The 20428-nt window shown below is 52.7% G+C and overlaps 1 protein-coding gene across 3 annotated transcripts in view; it reads right to left on the bottom strand.

Annotated features, from left to right (window-relative positions):
- Window positions 1-20428, bottom strand: part of KCNJ6 (potassium inwardly rectifying channel subfamily J member 6) — a 1845462-nt gene that overhangs the window by 1616552 nt on the left and 208482 nt on the right. The gene's annotated exons all lie outside the window — the stretch shown is intronic.

Genomic DNA, 20428 nt, shown 5'->3' with positions numbered 1-20428 from the left:
CTGGCTGCTTCCACACTCCTCCACTGTCATGCTGTCTCTAGCTTTCCTTAACTGCGACCCAACATTACCTTCCCTGGCTGCTTCCACACTCCTCCACTGTCATGCTGTCTCTAGCTTTCCTTAACTGCGACCCAACATTACCTTCCCTGGCTGCTGCCACACTCCTCCACTCACTGTCATGCTGTCTCTAGCTTTCCTTAACTGCGACCCAACATTACCTTCCCTGGCTGCTTCCACACTCCTCCACTGTCATGCTGTCTCTAGCTTTCCTTAACTGCGACCCAACATTACCTTCCCTGGCTGCTTCCACACTCCCCCACTGTCATGCTGTCTCTAGCTTTCCTTAACTGCGACCCAACTTTACCTTCCCTGGCTGCTGTCACACTCCTCCACTGTCATGCTGTCTCTAGCTTTCCTTAACTGCGACCCAACATTACCTTCCCTGGCTGCATCAGCTCTCCTCCACTGTCATGCTTTCCCTAGCTTTCCTTAACTGCGACCCAACATTACCTTCCTGGCTGCTTCCGCACTCCTCCACTGCCATGCTGTCCCTAACTTTCCTTAACTGAGACCCAACATTACCTTTCCTGGCTGCTTCCGCACTCCTCCACTGTCATGCTTTCCCTAGCTTTCCTTAACTGAGACCCAACATGACCTTCCCTGGCTGATTCCACACTCCTCCACTGTCATGCGGTCTCTAGCTTTCCTTAACTGCGACCCAACATTACCTTCCCTGGCTGCTTCCATACTCCTCCACTGTCATGCTCTCCCTAGCTTTCCTTAACTGCGACCCAACATTACCCTCCCTGATGCTTCAACACTCTTCCACTGTCATGCTCTCCCTAGCTTTCCTTAACTGCGACCCAACATTACCTTGCCTGGCTGCTTCCACACTCCTCCACTGTCATGCGGTCTCTAGCTTTCCTTAACTGAGACACAACATTACCTTCCCTGGCTGCTTCCACACTCCTCCACTGTCATGCTATCTCTAGCTTTCCTTAACTTCGACCCAACATTACCTTCCCTGGCTGCTTCCACACTCCTCCACTGTCATGCTCTCCCTAGCTTTCCTTAACTTCGACCCAACATTACCTTCCCTGGATGCTTCCACACTCCTCCACTGTCATGCACTCCCTAGCTTTCCTTAACTGCGACCCAACTTTACCTTCCCTGGCTGCTTCCACACTCCTCCACTGTCATGCGGTCTCTAGCTTTCCTTAACTGCGACCCAACGTTACCTTCCCTGGCTGCTTCCACACTCCTCCACTGTCATGCGGTCTCTTGCTTTCCTTAACTGAGACCCAACGTTACCTTCCCTGGCTGCTTCCACACTCCTCCACTGTCATGCTGTCCCTAGCTTTCCTTAACTGCGACCCAACTTTACCTTCCCTGGCTGCTGTCACACTCCTCCACTGTCATGCTGGCTCTAGCTTTCCTTAACTGCGACCCAACTTTACCTTCCCTGGCTGCTGTCACACTCCTCCACTGTCATGCTGGCTCTAGCTTTCCTTAACTGCGACCCAACATTACCTTCCCTGGCTGCTTCCACACTCCCCCACTGTCATGCTGTCTCTAGCTTTCCTTAACTGCGACCCAACATTACCTTCCCTGGCTGCTTCCACACTCCTCCACTGTCATGCTGTCTCTAGTTTTCCTTAACTGAGACCCAACATTACCTTCCCTGGCTGCTTCCACACTCCCTCCGCTGTCATGCTGTCCCTAGCTTTCCTTCACTGCGACCCAACATTACCTTCCCTGGCTGCTTCCACACTCCTCCGCTGTCATGCTGTCTCTAGCTTTCCTTAACTGCGACCCGACATTACCTTCCCTGGCTGCTTCCACACTCCTCCGCTGTCATGCTGTCTCTAGCTTTCCTTATCTGCGACCCGACATTACCTTCCCTGGCTGCTGCTTCCACACTCCTCCACTGTCATGCTCTCCCTAGCTTTACTTAACTGCGACCCAACATTACCTTCCTTGGCTGCTTCCACACTCCCCCACTGTCATGCTGTCTCTATCTTTCCTTAACTGAGACCCAACATTGCCTTCCCTGGCTGCTGCCACACTCCCTCACTGTCATGCTGTCTCTTGCTTTCCTTAACTGCGACCCAACATTGCCTTCCCTGGCTGCTTCCACACTCCTCCACTGTCATGCTGTCTCTAGCTTTCCTTAACTGCGACCCAACATTACCTTCCCTGGCTGCTTCCACACTCCCCCACTGTCATGCTGTCTCTAGCTTTCCTTAACTGCGACCCAACTTTACCTTCCCTGACTGCTGTCACACTCCTCCACTGTCATGCTGGCTGTAGCTTTCCTTAACTGCGACCCAACATTACCTTCTCTGGCTACTTCCACACTCCTCCACAGTCATGCTGTCTCTAGCTTTCCTTTACTGCGACCCAACATTACCTTCCCTGGCTGCTTCCACAGTCCCCACTGTCATGCTGTCTCTAGCTTTCCTTAACTGCGAACCAACATTACCTTCACTGGCTGCTTCCACACTCCCCCACTGTCATGCTGTCTCTAGCTTTCCTTAACTGCGACCCAACATTACCTTCCCTGGCTGCTTCCACACTCCTCCACTGTCATGCTGTCTCTAGCTTTCCTTAACTGCGACCCAACTTTACCTTCCCTGGCTGCTTCCACACTCCTCCACTGTCATGCTGTATCTAGCTTTCCTTAACTGTGACCCAACATTACCTTCCTTGGCTGCTGCCACACTCCTCCACTCAATGTCATGCTGTCTCTAGCTTTCCTTAACCGCGACCCAACATTACCTTCCCTGGCTGCTTCCACACTCCTCCACTCAATGTCATGCTGTCTCTAGTTTTCCTTAACTGCGACCCAACATTACCTTCCCTGGCTGCTTCCACACTCCCCCACTGTCATGCTGTCTCTAGCCTTCCTTAACTGCGACCCAACTTTACCTTCCCTGGCTGCTGTCACACTCCCCCACTGTCATGCTGTCTCTAGCTTTCCTTAACTGCGACCCAACATTACCTTCCCTGGCTGCTTCCACACTCCTCCACTGTCACGCTGTCTCTAGCTTTCCTTAACTGAGACCCAACATTACCTTCCCTGGCTGCTTCCACACTCCTCCGCTGTCACGCTGTCTCTAGCTTTCCTTAACTGCGACCCAACATTACCTTCCCTGGCTGCTTCCACACTCCTCCACTGTCACGCTGTCTCTAGTTTTCCTTAACTGAGACCCAACATTACCTTCCCTGGCTGCTTCCACACTCCCTCACTGTCACGCTGTCCCTAGCTTTCCTTAACTGCGACCCAACATTACCTTCCCTGGCTGCTTCCACACTCCTCCGCTGTCATGCTGTCTCTAGCTTTCCTTAACTGCGACCCAACATTACCTTCCCTGGCTGCTTCCACACTCCTCCGCTGTCATGCTCTCTCTAGCTTTATTTAACTGCGACCTGACATTACCTTCCCTGGCTGCTGCTTCCACACTCCCTCACTGTCATGCTCTCCCTAGCTTTCCTTAACTGCAACCCAACATTACCTTCCTTGGCTGCTTCCACACTCCCCCACTGTCATGCTGTCTCTAGCTTTCCTTAACTGAGACCCAACATTGCCTTCCCTGGCTGCTGCCACACTCCCCCACTGTCATGCTGTCTCTTGCTTTCCTTAACTGCGACCCACATTGCCTTCCCTGGGTGCTTCCACACTCCTCCACTGTCATGCTGTCGCTAGCTTTCCTTAACTGCGACCCAACATTACCTTCCCTAACTGCTTCCACACTCCCCCACTGTCATGCTGTCTCTAGCTTTCCTTAACTGCGACCCAACATTACCTTCCCTGGCTGCTTCCACACTCCTCCACTGTCATGCTGGCTCTAGCTTTCCTTAACTGCGACCCAACATTACCTTCTCTGGCTGCTTCCACACTCCTCCACTGTCATGCTGTCTCTAGCTTTCCTTAACTGCGACCCAACATTACCTTCCCTGGCTGCTTCCACACTCCCCCACTGTCATGCTGTCTCTAGCTTTCCTTAACTGCGACCCAACATTACCTTCACTGGCTGCTTCCACACTCCCCCACTGTCATGCTGTCTCTAGCTTTCCTTAACTGCGACCCAACATTACCTTCCCTGGCTGCTTCCACAATCCTCCATGTCATGCTGTCTCTAGCTTTCCTTAACTGCGACCCAAAATTACCTTCCCTGGCTGCTTCCACACTCCTCCACTGTCATGCTGTCTCTACCTTTCCTTAACTGCGACCCAACATTACCTTCCTTGGCTGCTTCCACACTCCTCAACTGTCATGCCTCTCTAGCTTTCCTTAACTGCGACCCAACATTACCTTCCTTGGCTGCTGCCACACTCCTCCACTCACTGTCATGCTGTCTCTGACTTTCCTTAACTGCGACCCAACATTACCTTCCCTGGCTGCTTCCACACTCCTCCACTGTCATGCTGTCTCTAGCTTTCCTTAACTGCGACCCAACATTACCTTCCCTGGCTGCTTCCACACTCCCCCACTGTCATGCTGTCTCTAGCTTTCCTTAACTGCGACCCAACTTTACCTTCCCTGGCTGCTGTCACACTCCTCCACTGTCATGCTGTCTCTAGCTTTCCTTAACTGCGACCCAACATTACCTTCCCTGGCTGCATCCACACTCCTCCATTGTCATTCTGTCCCTAGCTTTCCTTATCTGCGACCCAACATTACCTTCCCGGGCTGCTTCCACACTCCCCCACTGTCATGCTGTCTGTAGCTTTCCTTAACTGCGACCCAACATTACCTTCCCTGGCTGCTTCCGCACTCCTCCACTGTCATGCTGTCCCTAGCTTTCCTTAACTGCGACCCAACATTACCTTCCCTGGCTGCTTCCACAATCCTCCACTATCATGCTGAATCTAGCTTTCCTTAACTGCGACCCAAAATTACCTTCCCTGGCTGCTTCCACACTCCTCCACTGTCATGCTGTCTCTAGCTTTCCTTAACTGCGACCCAACATTACCTTCCATGGCTGCTTCCACACTCCCCCAATGTCATGCTGTCTCTAGCTTTCCTTAACTGCGACCCAACTTTACCTTCCCTGGCTGCTGTCACACTCCTCCACTGTCATGCTGTCTCTAGCTTTCCTTAACTGCGACCCAACATTACCTTCCCTGGCTGCATCCGCACTCCTCCATTGTCATTCTGTCCCTAGCTTTCCTTAACTGCGACCCAACATTACCTTTCCGGGCTGCTTCCGCACTCCCCCACTGTCATGCTGTCTCTAGCTTTCCTTAACTGAGACCCAACATTGCCTTCCCTGGCTGCTGCCACACTCCCTCACTGTCATGCTGTCTCTTGCTTTCCTTAACTGCAACCCAACATTGCCTTACCTGGCTGCTTCCACACTCCTCCACTGTCATGCTGTCTCTAGCTTTCCTTAACTGCGACCCAACATTACCTTCCCTGGCTGCTTCCACACTCCCCCACTGTCATGCTGTCTCTAGCTTTCCTTAACTGCGACCCAACTTTACCTTCCCTGACTGCTGTCACACTCCTCCACTGTCATGCTGGCTGTAGCTTTCCTTAACTGCGACCCAACATTACCTTCTCTGGCTACTTCCACACACCTCCACAGTCATGCTGTCTCTAGCTTTCCTTTACTGCGACCCAACATTACCTTCCCTGGCTGCTTCCACAGTCCCCACTGTCATGCTGTCTCTAGCTTTCCTTAACTGCGACCCAACATTACCTTCACTGGCTGCTTCCACACTCCCCCACTGTCATGCTGTCTCTAGCTTTCCTTAACTGCGACCCAACATTACCTTCCCTGGCTGCTTCCACACTCCTCCACTGTCATGCTGTCTCTAGCTTTCCTTAACTGCGACCCAACTTTACCTTCCCTGGCTGCTTCCACACTCCTCCACTGTCATGCTGTCTCTAGCTTTCCTTAACTGTGACCCAACATTACCTTCCTTGGCTGCTGCCACACTCCTCCACTCAATGTCATGCTGTCTCTAGCTTTCCTTAACCACGACCCAACATTACCTTCCCTGGCTGCTTCCACACTCCTCCACTCAATGTCATGCTGTCTCTAGTTTTCCTTAACTGCGACCCAACATTACCTTCCCTGGCTGCTTCCACACTCCCCCACTGTCATGCTGTCTCTAGCCTTCCTTAACTGCGACCCAACTTTACCTTCCCTGGCTGCTGTCACACTCCCCCACTCACTGTCATGCTGTCTCTGACTTTCCTTAACTGCGACCCAACATTACCTTCCCTGGCTGCTTCCACACTCCTCCACTGTCATGCTGTCTCTAGCTTTCCTTAACTGCGACCCAACATTACCTTCCCTGGCTGCTTCCACACTCCCCCACTGTCATGCTGTCTCTAGCTTTCCTTAACTGCGACCCAACATTACCTTCCCTGGCTGCTTCCACAATCCTCCACTATCATGCTGTCTCTAGCTTTCCTTAACTGCGACCCAAAATTACCTTCCCTGGCTGCTTCCACACTCCTCCACTGTCATGCTGTCTCTAGCTTTCCTTAACTGCGACCCAACATTACCTTCCATGGCTGCTTCCACACTCCCCCAATGTCATGCTGTCTCTAGCTTTCCTTAACTGCGACCCAACTTTACCTTCCCTGGCTGCTGTCACACTCCTCCACTGTCATGCTGTCTCTAGCTTTCCTTAACTGCGACCCAACATTACCTTCCCTGGCTGCATCCGCACTCCTCCATTGTCATTCTGTCCCTAGCTTTCCTTAACTGCGACCCAACATTACCTTTCCGGGCTGCTTCCGCACTCCCCCACTGTCATGCTGTCTCTAGCTTTCCTTAACTGCGACCCAACATTACCTTCCCTGGCTGCTTCCGCACTCCCCCACTGTCATGCTGTCTCTAGCTTTTCTTAACTGTGACCCAACATTACCTTCCCTGGCTGCTTCCGCACTCCTCCACTGTCATGCTGTCCCTAGCTTTCCTTAACTGCGACCCAACATTACCTTCCCTGGCTGCTTCCGCACTCCTCTGCTGTCATGCTGTCCCTAGCTTTCCTTAACTGCGACCCAACATTACCTTCCCTGGCTGCTTCCGCACTCCTCCGCTGTCATGCTGTCCCTAGCTTTCCTTAACTGAGACCCAACATTACCTTCCCTGGCTGCTTCCGCACTCCTCCGCTGTCATGCTTTCCCTAGCTTTCCTTAACTGAGACCCAACATGACCTCCCCTGGCTGCTTCCGCACTCCTCCGCTGTCATGCTCTCTCTTGCTTTCCTTAACTGCGATGTAACATTACCTTCCCTGGCTGCTTCCGCACTCCTCCGCTGTCATGCTGTCTCTAGCTTTCCTTAACTGCGACCCAACTTTACCTTCCCTGGCTGCTGCCACACTCCTCTGCTGTCATGCTTTCCCTAGCTTTCCTTAACTGAGACCCAACATTACCTTCCCTGGCTGCTTCCACACTTCCCCGCTGTCATGCTGTCCCTAGCTTTCCTTAACTGTGACCCAACATTACCTTCCCTGGCTTTGTCCAAACTCCTCCGCTGTCATGCTGTCTCTAGCTTTCCTTAACTGCGACCCAACATTACCTTCCCTGGCTGCTTCCAAACTCCTCCTCTGTCAAGCTGTCTCTAGCTTTCCTTAACTGCGACCCAACATTACCTTCCTTGGCTGCTTCCACACTCCTCTGCTGTAATGCTGTCTCTAGCTTTCCTTAACTGCGACCCAACATTACCTTCCCTGGCTGCGTCCACACTCCTCCGCTGTCATGCTGTCTCTAGCTTTCCTTAACTGCGACCCAACATTACCTTCCCTGGCTGCTTCCACACTCCTCCACTGTCATGCTGTCTCTAGCTTTCCTTAACTGCGACCCAACTTTACCTTCCCTGGCTGCTGTCACACTCCTCCACTGTCATGCTGTCTCTAGCTTTCCTTAACTGCGACCCAACATTACCTTCCCTGGCTGCATCCACACTCCCCCACTGTCATGCTGTCTCTAGCTTTTCTTAACTGCGACCCAACATTACCTTCCCTGGCTGCTTCCACACTCCCCCACTGTCATGCTCTCCCAGGCTTTCCTTAACTGCGACCCAACATTACCTTCCCTGGCTGCTTCCACACTCCTCCACTGTCATGCTGTCTCTAGCTTTCCTTAACTGCGACCCAACATTACCTTCCCTGGCTGCTTCCACACTCCTCCACTGTCATGCTGTCTCTAGCTTTCCTTAACTGCGACCCAACATTACCTTCCCTGGCTGCTGCCACACTCCTCCACTCACTGTCATGCTGTCTCTAGCTTTCCTTAACTGCGACCCAACATTACCTTCCCTGGCTGCTTCCACACTCCTCCACTGTCATGCTGTCTCTAGCTTTCCTTAACTGCGACCCAACATTACCTTCCCTGGCTGCTTACACACTCCCCCACTGTCATGCTGTCTCTAGCTTTCCTTAACTGCGACCCAACTTTACCTTCCCTGGCTGCTTCCACACTCCTCCACTGTCATGCTGTCTCTAGCTTTCCTTAACTGCGACCCAACATTACCTTCCCTGGCTGCATCAGCTCTCCTCCACTGTCATGCTTTCCCTAGCTTTCCTTAACTGCGACCCAACATTACCTTCCTGGCTGCTTCCGCACTCCTCCACTGCCATGCTGTCCCTAACTTTCCTTAACTGAGACCCAACATTACCTTTCCTGGCTGCTTCCGCACTCCTCCACTGTCATGCTTTCCCTAGCTTTCCTTAACTGAGACCCAACATGACCTTCCCTGGCTGATTCCACACTCCTCCACTGTCATGCGGTCTCTAGCTTTCCTTAACTGCGACCCAACATTACCTTCCCTGGCTGCTTCCATACTCCTCCACTGTCATGCTCTCCCTAGCTTTCCTTAACTGCGACCCAACATTACCCTCCCTGATGCTTCAACACTCTTCCACTGTCATGCTCTCCCTAGCTTTCCTTAACTGCGACCCAACATTACCTTGCCTGGCTGCTTCCACACTCCTCCACTGTCATGCGGTCTCTAGCTTTCCTTAACTGAGACACAACATTACCTTCCCTGGCTGCTTCCACACTCCTCCACTGTCATGCTATCTCTAGCTTTCCTTAACTTCGACCCAACATTACCTTCCCTGGCTGCTTCCACACTCCTCCACTGTCATGCTCTCCCTAGCTTTCCTTAACTTCGACCCAACATTACCTTCCCTGGATGCTTCCACACTCCTCCACTGTCATGCACTCCCTAGCTTTCCTTAACTGCGACCCAACTTTACCTTCCCTGGCTGCTTCCACACTCCTCCACTGTCATGCGGTCTCTAGCTTTCCTTAACTGCGACCCAACGTTACCTTCCCTGGCTGCTTCCACACTCCTCCACTGTCATGCGGTCTCTTGCTTTCCTTAACTGAGACCCAACGTTACCTTCCCTGGCTGCTTCCACACTCCTCCACTGTCATGCTGTCCCTAGCTTTCCTTAACTGCGACCCAACTTTACCTTCCCTGGCTGCTGTCACACTCCTCCACTGTCATGCTGGCTCTAGCTTTCCTTAACTGCGACCCAACTTTACCTTCCCTGGCTGCTGTCACACTCCTCCACTGTCATGCTGGCTCTAGCTTTCCTTAACTGCGACCCAACATTACCTTCCCTGGCTGCTTCCACACTCCCCCACTGTCATGCTGTCTCTAGCTTTCCTTAACTGCGACCCAACATTACCTTCCCTGGCTGCTTCCACACTCCTCCACTGTCATGCTGTCTCTAGTTTTCCTTAACTGAGACCCAACATTACCTTCCCTGGCTGCTTCCACACTCCCTCCGCTGTCATGCTGTCCCTAGCTTTCCTTCACTGCGACCCAACATTACCTTCCCTGGCTGCTTCCACACTCCTCCGCTGTCATGCTGTCTCTAGCTTTCCTTAACTGCGACCCGACATTACCTTCCCTGGCTGCTTCCACACTCCTCCGCTGTCATGCTGTCTCTAGCTTTCCTTATCTGCGACCCGACATTACCTTCCCTGGCTGCTGCTTCCACACTCCTCCACTGTCATGCTCTCCCTAGCTTTACTTAACTGCGACAGAACATTACCTTCCTTGGCTGCTTCCACACTCCCCCACTGTCATGCTGTCTCTATCTTTCCTTAACTGAGACCCAACATTGCCTTCCCTGGCTGCTGCCACACTCCCTCACTGTCATGCTGTCTCTTGCTTTCCTTAACTGCGACCCAACATTGCCTTCCCTGGCTGCTTCCACACTCCTCCACTGTCATGCTGTCTCTAGCTTTCCTTAACTGCGACCCAACATTACCTTCCCTGGCTGCTTCCACACTCCCCCACTGTCATGCTGTCTCTAGCTTTCCTTAACTGCGACCCAACTTTACCTTCCCTGACTGCTGTCACACTCCTCCACTGTCATGCTGGCTGTAGCTTACCTTAACTGCGACCCAACATTACCTTCTCTGGCTACTTCCACACTCCTCCACAGTCATGCTGTCTCTAGCTTTCCTTTACTGCGACCCAACATTACCTTCCCTGGCTGCTTCCACAGTCCCCACTGTCATGCTGTCTCTAGCTTTCCTTAACTGCGAACCAACATTACCTTCACTGGCTGCTTCCACACTCCCCCACTGTCATGCTGTCTCTAGCTTTCCTTAACTGCGACCCAACATTACCTTCCCTGGCTGCTTCCACACTCCTCCACTGTCATGCTGTCTCTAGCTTTCCTTAACTGCGACCCAACTTTACCTTCCCTGGCTGCTTCCACACTCCTCCACTGTCATGCTGTATCTAGCTTTCCTTAACTGTGACCCAACATTACCTTCCTTGGCTGCTGCCACACTCCTCCACTCAATGTCATGCTGTCTCTAGCTTTCCTTAACCACGACCCAACATTACCTTCCCTGGCTGCTTCCACACTCCTCCACTCAATGTCATGCTGTCTCTAGTTTTCCTTAACTGCGACCCAACATTACCTTCCCTGGCTGCTTCCACACTCCCCCACTGTCATGCTGTCTCTAGCCTTCCTTAACTGCGACCCAACTTTACCTTCCCTGGCTGCTGTCACACTCCCCCACTGTCATGCTGTCTCTAGCTTTCCTTAACTGCGACCCAACATTACCTTCCCTGGCTGCTTCCACACTCCTCCACTGTCACGCTGTCTCTAGCTTTCCTTAACTGAGACCCAACATTACCTTCCCTGGCTGCTTCCACACTCCTCCGCTGTCACGCTGTCTCTAGCTTTCCTTAACTGCGACCCAACATTACCTTCCCTGGCTGCTTCCACACTCCTCCACTGTCACGCTGTCTCTAGTTTTCCTTAACTGAGACCCAACATTACCTTCCCTGGCTGCTTCCACACTCCCTCACTGTCATGCTGTCCCTAGCTTTCCTTAACTGCGACCCAACATTACCTTCCCTGGCTGCTTCCACACTCCTCCGCTGTCATGCTGTCTCTAGCTTTCCTTAACTGCGACCTGACATTACCTTCCCTGGCTGCTGCTTCCACACTCCTCCACTGTCATGCTCTCCCTAGCTTTCCTTAACTGCGACCCAACATTACCTTCCCTGGCTGCTTCCACACTCCCTCACTGTCATGCTGTCTCTAGCTTTCCTTAACTGCAACCCGACATTACCTTCCTTGGCTGCATCCACACTCCCCCACTGTCATGCTGTCTCTAGCTTTCCTTAACTGAGACCCAACATTGCCTTCCCTGGCTGCTGCCACACTCCCCCACTGTCATGCTGTCTCTTGCTTTCCTTAACTGCGACCCACATTGCCTTCCCTGGGTGCTTCCACACTCCTCCACTGTCATGCTGTCGCTAGCTTTCCTTAACTGCGACCCAACATTACCTTCCCTAACTGCTTCCACACTCCCCCACTGTCATGCTGTCTCTAGCTTTCCTTAACTGCGACCCAACATTACCTTCCCTGGCTGCTTCCACACTCCCCCACTGTCATGCTGGCTCTAGCTTTCCTTAACTGCGACCCAACTTTACCTTCTCTGGCTGCTGTCACACTCCTCCACTGTCATGCTGGCTCTAGCTTTCCTTAACTGCGACCCAACATTACCTTCTCTGGCTACTTCCACACTCCTCCACTGTCATGCTGTCTCTAGCTTTCCTTAACTGCGACCCAACATTACCTTCCCTGGCTGCTTCCACACTCCCCCACTGTCATGCTGTCTCTAGCTTTCCTTAACTGCGACCCAACATTACCTTCACTGGCTGCTTCCACACTCCCCCACTGTCATGCTGTCTCTAGCTTTCCTTAACTGCGACCCAACATTACCTTCCCTGGCTGCTTCCACAATCCTCCATGTCATGCTGTCTCTAGCTTTCCTTAACTGCGACCCAAAATTACCTTCCCTGGCTGCTTCCACACTCCTCCACTGTCATGCTGTCTCTACCTTTCCTTAACTGCGACCCAACATTACCTTCCTTGGCTGCTTCCACACTCCTCAACTGTCATGCTGTCTCTAGCTTTCCTTAACTGCGACCCAACATTACCTTCCTTGGCTGCTGCCACACTCCTCCACTCACTGTCATGCTGTCTCTGACTTTCCTTAACTGCGACCCAACATTACCTTCCCTGGCTGCTTCCACACTCCTCCACTGTCATGCTGTCTCTAGCTTTCCTTAACTGCGACCCAACATTACCTTCCCTGGCTGCTTCCACACTCCCCCACTGTCATGCTGTCTCTAGCTTTCCTTAACTGCGACCCAACTTTACCTTCCCTGGCTGCTGTCACACTCCTCCACTGTCATGCTGTCTCTAGCTTTCCTTAACTGCGACCCAACATTACCTTCCCTGGCTGAATCCACACTCCTCCATTGTCATTCTGTCCCTAGCTTTCCTTATCTGCGACCCAACATTACCTTCCCGGGCTGCTTCCACACTCCCCCACTGTCATGCTGTCTGTAGCTTTCCTTAACTGCGACCCAACATTACCTTCCCTGGCTGCTTCCGCACTCCTCCACTGTCATGCTGTCCCTAGCTTTCCTTAACTGCGACCCAACATTACCTTCCCTGGCTGCTTCCACAATCCTCCACTATCATGCTGAATCTAGCTTTCCTTAACTGCGACCCAAAATTACCTTCCCTGGCTGCTTCCACACTCCTCCACTGTCATGCTGTCTCTAGCTTTCCTTAACTGCGACCCAACATTACCTTCCATGGCTGCTTCCACACTCCCCCAATGTCATGCTGTCTCTAGCTTTCCTTAACTGCGACCCAACTTTACCTTCCCTGGCTGCTGTCACACTCCTCCACTGTCATGCTGTCTCTAGCTTTCCTTAACTGCGACCCAACATTACCTTCCCTGGCTGCATCCGCACTCCTCCATTGTGATTCTGTCCCTAGCTTTCCTTAACTGCGACCCAACATTACCTTTCCGGGCTGCTTCCGCACTCCCCCACTGTCATGCTGTCTCTAGCTTTCCTTAACTGCGACCCAACATTACCTTCCCTGGCTGCTTCCGCACTCCCCCACTGTCATGCTGTCTCTAGCTTTTCTTAACTGCGACCCAACATTACCTTCCCTGGCTGCTTCCGCACTCCTCCACTGTCATGCTGTCCCTAGCTTTCCTTAACTGCGACCCAACATTACCTTCCCTGGCTGCTTCCGCACTCCTCCGCTGTCATGCTGTCCCTAGCTTTCCTTAACTGCGACCCAACATTACCTTCCCTGGCTGCTTCCGCACTCCTCCGCTGTCATGCTGTCCCTAGCTTTCCTTAACTGAGACCCAACATTACCTTCCCTGGCTGCTTCCGCACTCCTCCGCTGTCATGCTTTCCCTAGCTTTCCTTAACTGAGACCCAACATGACCTCCCCTGGCTGCTTCCGCACTCCTCCGCTGTCATGCTCTCTCTTGCTTTCCTTAACTGCGATGTAACATTACCTTCCCTGGCTGCTTCCGCACTCCTCCGCTGTCATGCTGTCTCTAGCTTTCCTTAACTGCGACCCAACTTTACCTTCCCTGGCTGCTGCCACACTCCTCTGCTGTCATGCTTTCCCTAGCTTTCCTTAACTGAGACCCAACATTACCTTCCCTGGCTGCTTCCACACTTCCCCGCTGTCATGCTGTCCCTAGCTTTCCTTAACTGTGACCCAACATTACCTTCCCTGGCTGTGTCCAAACTCCTCCGCTGTCATGCTGTCTCTAGCTTTCCTTAACTGCGACCCAACATTACCTTCCCTGGCTGCTTCCAAACTCCTCCTCTGTCAAGCTGTCTCTAGCTTTCCTTAACTGCGACCCAACATTACCTTCCTTGGCTGCTTCCACACTCCTCTGCTGTAATGCTGTCTCTAGCTTTCCTTAACTGCGACCCAACATTACCTTCCCTGGCTGCGTCCACACTCCTCCGCTGTCATGCTGTCTCTAGCTTTCCTTAACTGCGACCCAACATTACCTTCCCTGGCTGCTTCCACACTCCTCCACTGTCATGCTGTCTCTAGCTTTCCTTAACTGCGACCCAACTTTACCTTCCCTGGCTGCTGTCACACTCCTCCACTGTCATGCTGTCTCTAGCTTTCCTTAACTGCGACCCAACATTACCTTCCCTGGCTGCATCCACACTCCCCCACTGTCATGCTGTCTCTAGCTTTTCTTAACTGCGACCCAACATTACCTTCCCTGGCTGCTTCCACACTCCCCCACTGTCATGCTCTCCCAGGCTTTCCTTAACTGCGACCCAACATTACCTTCCCTGGCTGCTTCCACACTCCTCCACTGTCATGCTGTCTCTAGCTTTCCTTAACTGCGACCCAACATTACCTTCCCTGGCTGCTTCCACACTCCTCCACTGTCATGCTGTCTCTAGCTTTCCTTAACTGCGACCCAACATTACCTTCCCTGGCTGCTGCCACACTCCTCCACTCACTGTCATGCTGTCTCTAGCTTTCCTTAACTGCGACCCAACATTACCTTCCCTGGCTGCTTCCACACTCCTCCACTGTCATGCTGTCTCTAGCTTTCCTTAACTGCGACCCAACATTACCTTCCCTGGCTGCTTCCACACTCCCCCACTGTCATGCTGTCTCTAGCTTTCCTTAACTGCGACCCAACTTTACCTTCCCTGGCTGCTGTCACACTCCTCCACTGTCATGCTGTCTCTAGCTTTCCTTAACTGCGACCCAACATTACCTTCCCTGGCTGCATCAGCTCTCCTCCACTGTCATGCTTTCCCTAGCTTTCCTTAACTGCGACCCAACATTACCTTCCTGGCTGCTTCCGCACTCCTCCACTGCCATGCTGTCCCTAACTTTCCTTAACTGAGACCCAACATTACCTTTCCTGGCTGCTTCCGCACTCCTCCACTGTCATGCTTTCCCTAGCTTTCCTTAACTGAGACCCAACATGACCTTCCCTGGCTGATTCCACACTCCTCCACTGTCATGCGGTCTCTAGCTTTCCTTAACTGCGACCCAACATTACCTTCCCTGGCTGCTTCCATACTCCTCCACTGTCATGCTCTCCCTAGCTTTCCTTAACTGCGACCCAACATTACCCTCCCTGATGCTTCAACACTCTTCCACTGTCATGCTCTCCCTAGCTTTCCTTAACTGCGACCCAACATTACCTTGCCTGGCTGCTTCCACACTCCTCCACTGTCATGCGGTCTCTAGCTTTCCTTAACTGAGACACAACATTACCTTCCCTGGCTGCTTCCACACTCCTCCACTGTCATGCTATCTCTAGCTTTCCTTAACTTCGACCCAACATTACCTTCCCTGGCTGCTTCCACACTCCTCCACTGTCATGCTCTCCCTAGCTTTCCTTAACTTCGACCCAACATTACCTTCCCTGGATGCTTCCACACTCCTCCACTGTCATGCACTCCCTAGCTTTCCTTAACTGCGACCCAACTTTACCTTCCCTGGCTGCTTCCACACTCCTCCACTGTCATGCGGTCTCTAGCTTTCCTTAACTGCGACCCAACGTTACCTTCCCTGGCTGCTTCCACACTCCTCCACTGTCATGCGGTCTCTTGCTTTCCTTAACTGAGACCCAACGTTACCTTCCCTGGCTGCTTCCACACTCCTCCACTGTCATGCTGTCCCTAGCTTTCCTTAACTGCGACCCAACTTTACCTTCCCTGGCTGCTGTCACACTCCTCCACTGTCATGCTGGCTCTAGCTTTCCTTAACTGCGACCCAACTTTACCTTCCCTGGCTGCTGTCACACTCCTCCACTGTCATGCTGGCTCTAGCTTTCCTTAACTGCGACCCAACATTACCTTCCCTGGCTGCTTCCACACTCCCCCACTGTCATGCTGTCTCTAGCTTTCCTTAACTGCGACCCAACATTACCTTCCCTGGCTGCTTCCACACTCCTCCGCTGTCATGCTGTCTCTAGTTTTCCTTAACTGAGACCCAACATTACCTTCCCTGGCTGCTTCCACACTCCCTCCGCTGTCATGCTGTCCCTAGCTTTCCTTCACTGCGACCCGACATTACCTTCCCTGGCTGCTTCCACACTCCTCCGCTGTCATGCTGTCTCTAGCTTTCCTTAACTGCGACCCGACATTACCTTCCCTGGCTGCTTCCACACTCCTCCACTGTCATGCTGTCTCTAGCTTTCCTTAACTGCGACCCAACATTACCTTCCCTGGCTGCTTTCACACTCCTCCACTGTCATGCTGTCCCTAGCTTTCCTTAACTGCGACCCAACATTACCTTCCTTGGCTGCTTCCACACTCCTCCACTGTCATGCTGCCTCTAGCTTTCCTTAACTGCGACCCAACTTTACCTTCCCTGGCTGCTGTCACACTCCTCCACTGTCATGCTGGCTCTAGCTTTCCTTAACTGCGACCCAACTTTACCTTCCCTGGCTGCTGTCACACTCCTCCACTGTCATGCTGGCTCTAGCTTTCCTTAACTGCGACCCAACTTTACCTTCCCTGGCTGATGTCACACTCCTCCACTGTCATGCTGGCTCTAGCTTTCCTTAACTGCGACCCAACATTACCTTCCCTGGCTGCTTCCACACTCCCCCACTGTCATGCTTTCTCTAGCTTTTCTTAACTGCGACCCAAAATTACCTTCCCTGGCTGCTTCCACACTCCTCCACTGTCATGCTGTCCCTAGCTTTCCTTAACTGCGACCCAACATTACCTTCCTTTGCTGCTTCCACACTCCTCCATTGTCATGCTGTCCCTAGCTTTCCTTAACTGCAACCCAACATTACCTTCCTTTGCTGCTTCCACACTCCTCCTCTGGCATGCTGTCTCTAGCTTTCCTTAACTGCGACCCAACATTACCTTCCCTGGCTGCTTCCAAACTCCTCCGCTGTCATGCTGTCTCTAGCTTTCTTTAACTGCGAACCAACATTACCTTCCCTGGCTGCTTCCGCACTCCCCCGCTGTCATGCTGTCGCTAGCTTTCCTTAACTGCCAGCCAACATTACCTTCCCTGGCTGCTTCCGCACTCCTCCGCTGTCATGCTGTCTTTAGCTTTCCTTAACTGCGACCCAACTTTACCTTCCCTGGCAGCTGCCGCACTCCTCCGCTGTCATGCTGTCCCTAGCTTTCCTTAACTGAGACCCAACATGACCTTCCCTGGCTGCTTCCGCACTCCTCCGCTGTCATGCTGTCTCTTGCTTTCCTTAACTGCGACATAACATTACCTTCCCTGGCTGCTTCCGCACTCCTCCGCTGTCAGCTGTCCCTAGCTTTCCTTAACTGCGACCCGACATTACCTTCCCTGGCTGCATCCACACTCCTCCGCTGTCATGCTGTCTCTAGCTTTCCTTAACTGCGACCCGACATTACCTTCCCTGGCTGCTTCCACACTCCTCCGCTGTCATGCTGTCTCTAGCTTTCCTTAACTGCGACCCGACATTACCTTCCGTGGCTGCTTCCGCACTCCTCCGCTGTCATGCTGTCTCTAGCTTTCCTTAACTGCGACCCAAAATTACCTTCCCTGGCTGCTTCCGCACTCCTCCGCTGTCATGCTGTCTCTTGCTTTCCTTAACTGCGACATAACATTACCTTCCCTGGCTGCTTCCGCACTCCTCCGCTGTCAGCTGTCCCTAGCTTTCCTTAACTGCGACCCGACATTACCTTCCCTGGCTGCATCCACACTCCTCCGCTGTCATGCTGTCTCTAGCTTTCCTTAACTGCGACCCGACATTACCTTCCCTGGCTGCTTCCACACTCCTCCGCTGTCATGCTGTCTCTAGCTTTCCTTAACTGCGACCCGACATTACCTTCCGTGGCTGCTTCCGCACTCCTCCGCTGTCATGCTGTCTCTAGCTTTCCTTAACTGCGACCCAAAATTACCTTCCCTGGCTGCTTCCGCACTCCTCCGCTGTCATGCTGTCTCTAGTTTTCCTTAACTGCGACCCAACATTACCTTCCCTGGCTGCTTCCACACTCCCCCGCTGTCATGCTGTCTCTAGTTTTCCTTAACTGCGACCCAACATTACCTTCCCTGGCTGCTTCCACACTCCCCCGCTGTCATGCTGTCTCTAGCTTTCCTTAACTGCGACCCAACATTACCTTCCCTGGCTGCTTCCACACTCCCCCGCTGTCATGCTGTCTCTAGTTTTCCTTAACTGTCACCCAACATTACCTTCCCTGGCTGCTTCCACACTCCCCCGCTGTCATGCTGTCTCTAGCTTTCCTTAACTGCGACCCAACATTACCTTCCCTGGCTGCTTCCACACTCCCCCGCTGTCATGCTGTCCCTAGCTTTCCTTAACTGCGACCCGACTTTACCTTCCCTGGCTGCGTCCGCACTCCTCCACTGTCATGCTGTCTCTTGCTTTCCTTAACTGCGACATAACATTACCGCTTCCGCACTCCTCCGCTGTCATGCTGTCCCTAGCTTTCCTTAACTGCGACCCGACATTACCTTCCCTGGCTGCATCCACACTCCTCCGCTGTCATGCTGTCTCTAGCTTTCCTTAACTGCGACCCAAAATTACCTTCCCTGGCTGCTTCCACACTCCTCCGCTGTCATGCTGTCTCTAGTTTTCCTTAACTGCGACCCAACATTACCTTCCCTGGCTGCTTCCACACTCCCCCGCTGTCATGCTGTCTCTAGTTTTTCTTAACTGCGACCCAACATTACCTTCCCTGGCTGCTTCCACACTCCCCCGCTGTCATGCTGTCTCTAGCTTTCCTTAACTGCGACCCAACATGACCTTCCCTGGCTGCTTCCACACTCCCCCGCTGTCATGTTGTCTCTAGCTTTCCTTAACTGCGACCCAACTTTACCTTCCCTGGCTGCTTCCACACTCCCCCGCTGTCATGCTGTCTCTAGTTTTCCTTAACTGCGACCCGACATTACCTTCCCTGGCTGCTTCCACACTCCCCCGCTGTCATGCTGTCTCTAGTTTTCCTTAACTGCGACCCGACATTACCTTCCCTGGCTGCTTCCGCACTCCCCCGCTGTCATGCTGTCTCTAGTTTTCCTTAACTGCGACCCGACATTACCTTCCCTGGCTGCTTCCGCACTCCTCCGCTGTCATGCTGTCCCTAGCTTTCCTTAACTGCGACCCGACATTACCTTCCCTGGCTGCGTCCGCACTCCTCCGCTGTCATGCTGTCCCTAGCTTTCCTTAACTGCGACCCGACATTACCTTCCCTGGCTGCTTCCGCACTCCTCCGCTGTCATGCTGTCTCTAGCTTTCCTTAACTGCGACCCGACATTACCTTCCCTGGCTGCTTCCGCACTCCTCCGCTGTCATGCTGTCTCTAGCTTTCCTTAACTGCGACCCAACATTACCTTCACTGGCTGCTTCCGCACTCCTCCGCTGTCATGCTGTCTCTAGCTTTCCTTAACTGCGACCCAAAATTACCTTCACTGGCTGCTTCCGCACTCCTCCGCTGTCATGCTGTCCCTAGCTTTCCTTAACTGCGACCCGACATTACCTTCCCTGACTGCTTCCACACTCCTCCGCTGTCATGCTGTCTCTAGCTTTCCTTAACTGCGACCCGACATTACCTTCCCTGGCTGCTTCCACACTCCTCCACTGTCATGCTGTTCCTAGCTTTCCTTAACTGCGACCCGACATTACCTTCCCTGGCTGCATCCACACTCCTCCACTGTCATGCTGTTCCTAGCTTTCCTTAACTGCGACCCGACATTACCTTCCCTGGCTGCTTCCACACTCCTCCACTGTCATGCTCTCCCTAGCGTTCCTTAACTGCGACCCAACTTTATCTTCCCTGGCTGCTTCCACACTCCCCCGCTGTCATGCTGTCTCTAGCTTTCCTTAACTGCGACCCAACATTACCTTCCCTGGCTGCTTCCACACTCCTCCACTGTCATGCTGTCTCTAGCTTTCCTTAACTGCGACCCGACATTACCTTCCCTGGCTGCTTCCACACTCCTCCACTGTCATGCTATCCTTAGCTTTCCTTAACTGCGACTCGACATTACCTTCCCTGGCTGCTTCAGCACTCCTCCACTGCCATGCTGGCTCTAGCTTTCCTTAACTGCGACCCGGCACTACCTTCCCTGGCTGCTTCCACACGCCCTCAC

This window comes from Ambystoma mexicanum, chromosome 7p (genome assembly GCF_040938575.1).
Source record: "Ambystoma mexicanum isolate Mex_15411 chromosome 7p, UKY_AmexF1_1, whole genome shotgun sequence".
Taxonomy (NCBI): Eukaryota; Metazoa; Chordata; class Amphibia; order Caudata; family Ambystomatidae; genus Ambystoma; species Ambystoma mexicanum.
Note: the sequence above shows the minus strand (reverse complement) of the source record. Positions and strands in the feature narration are given on the sequence as shown.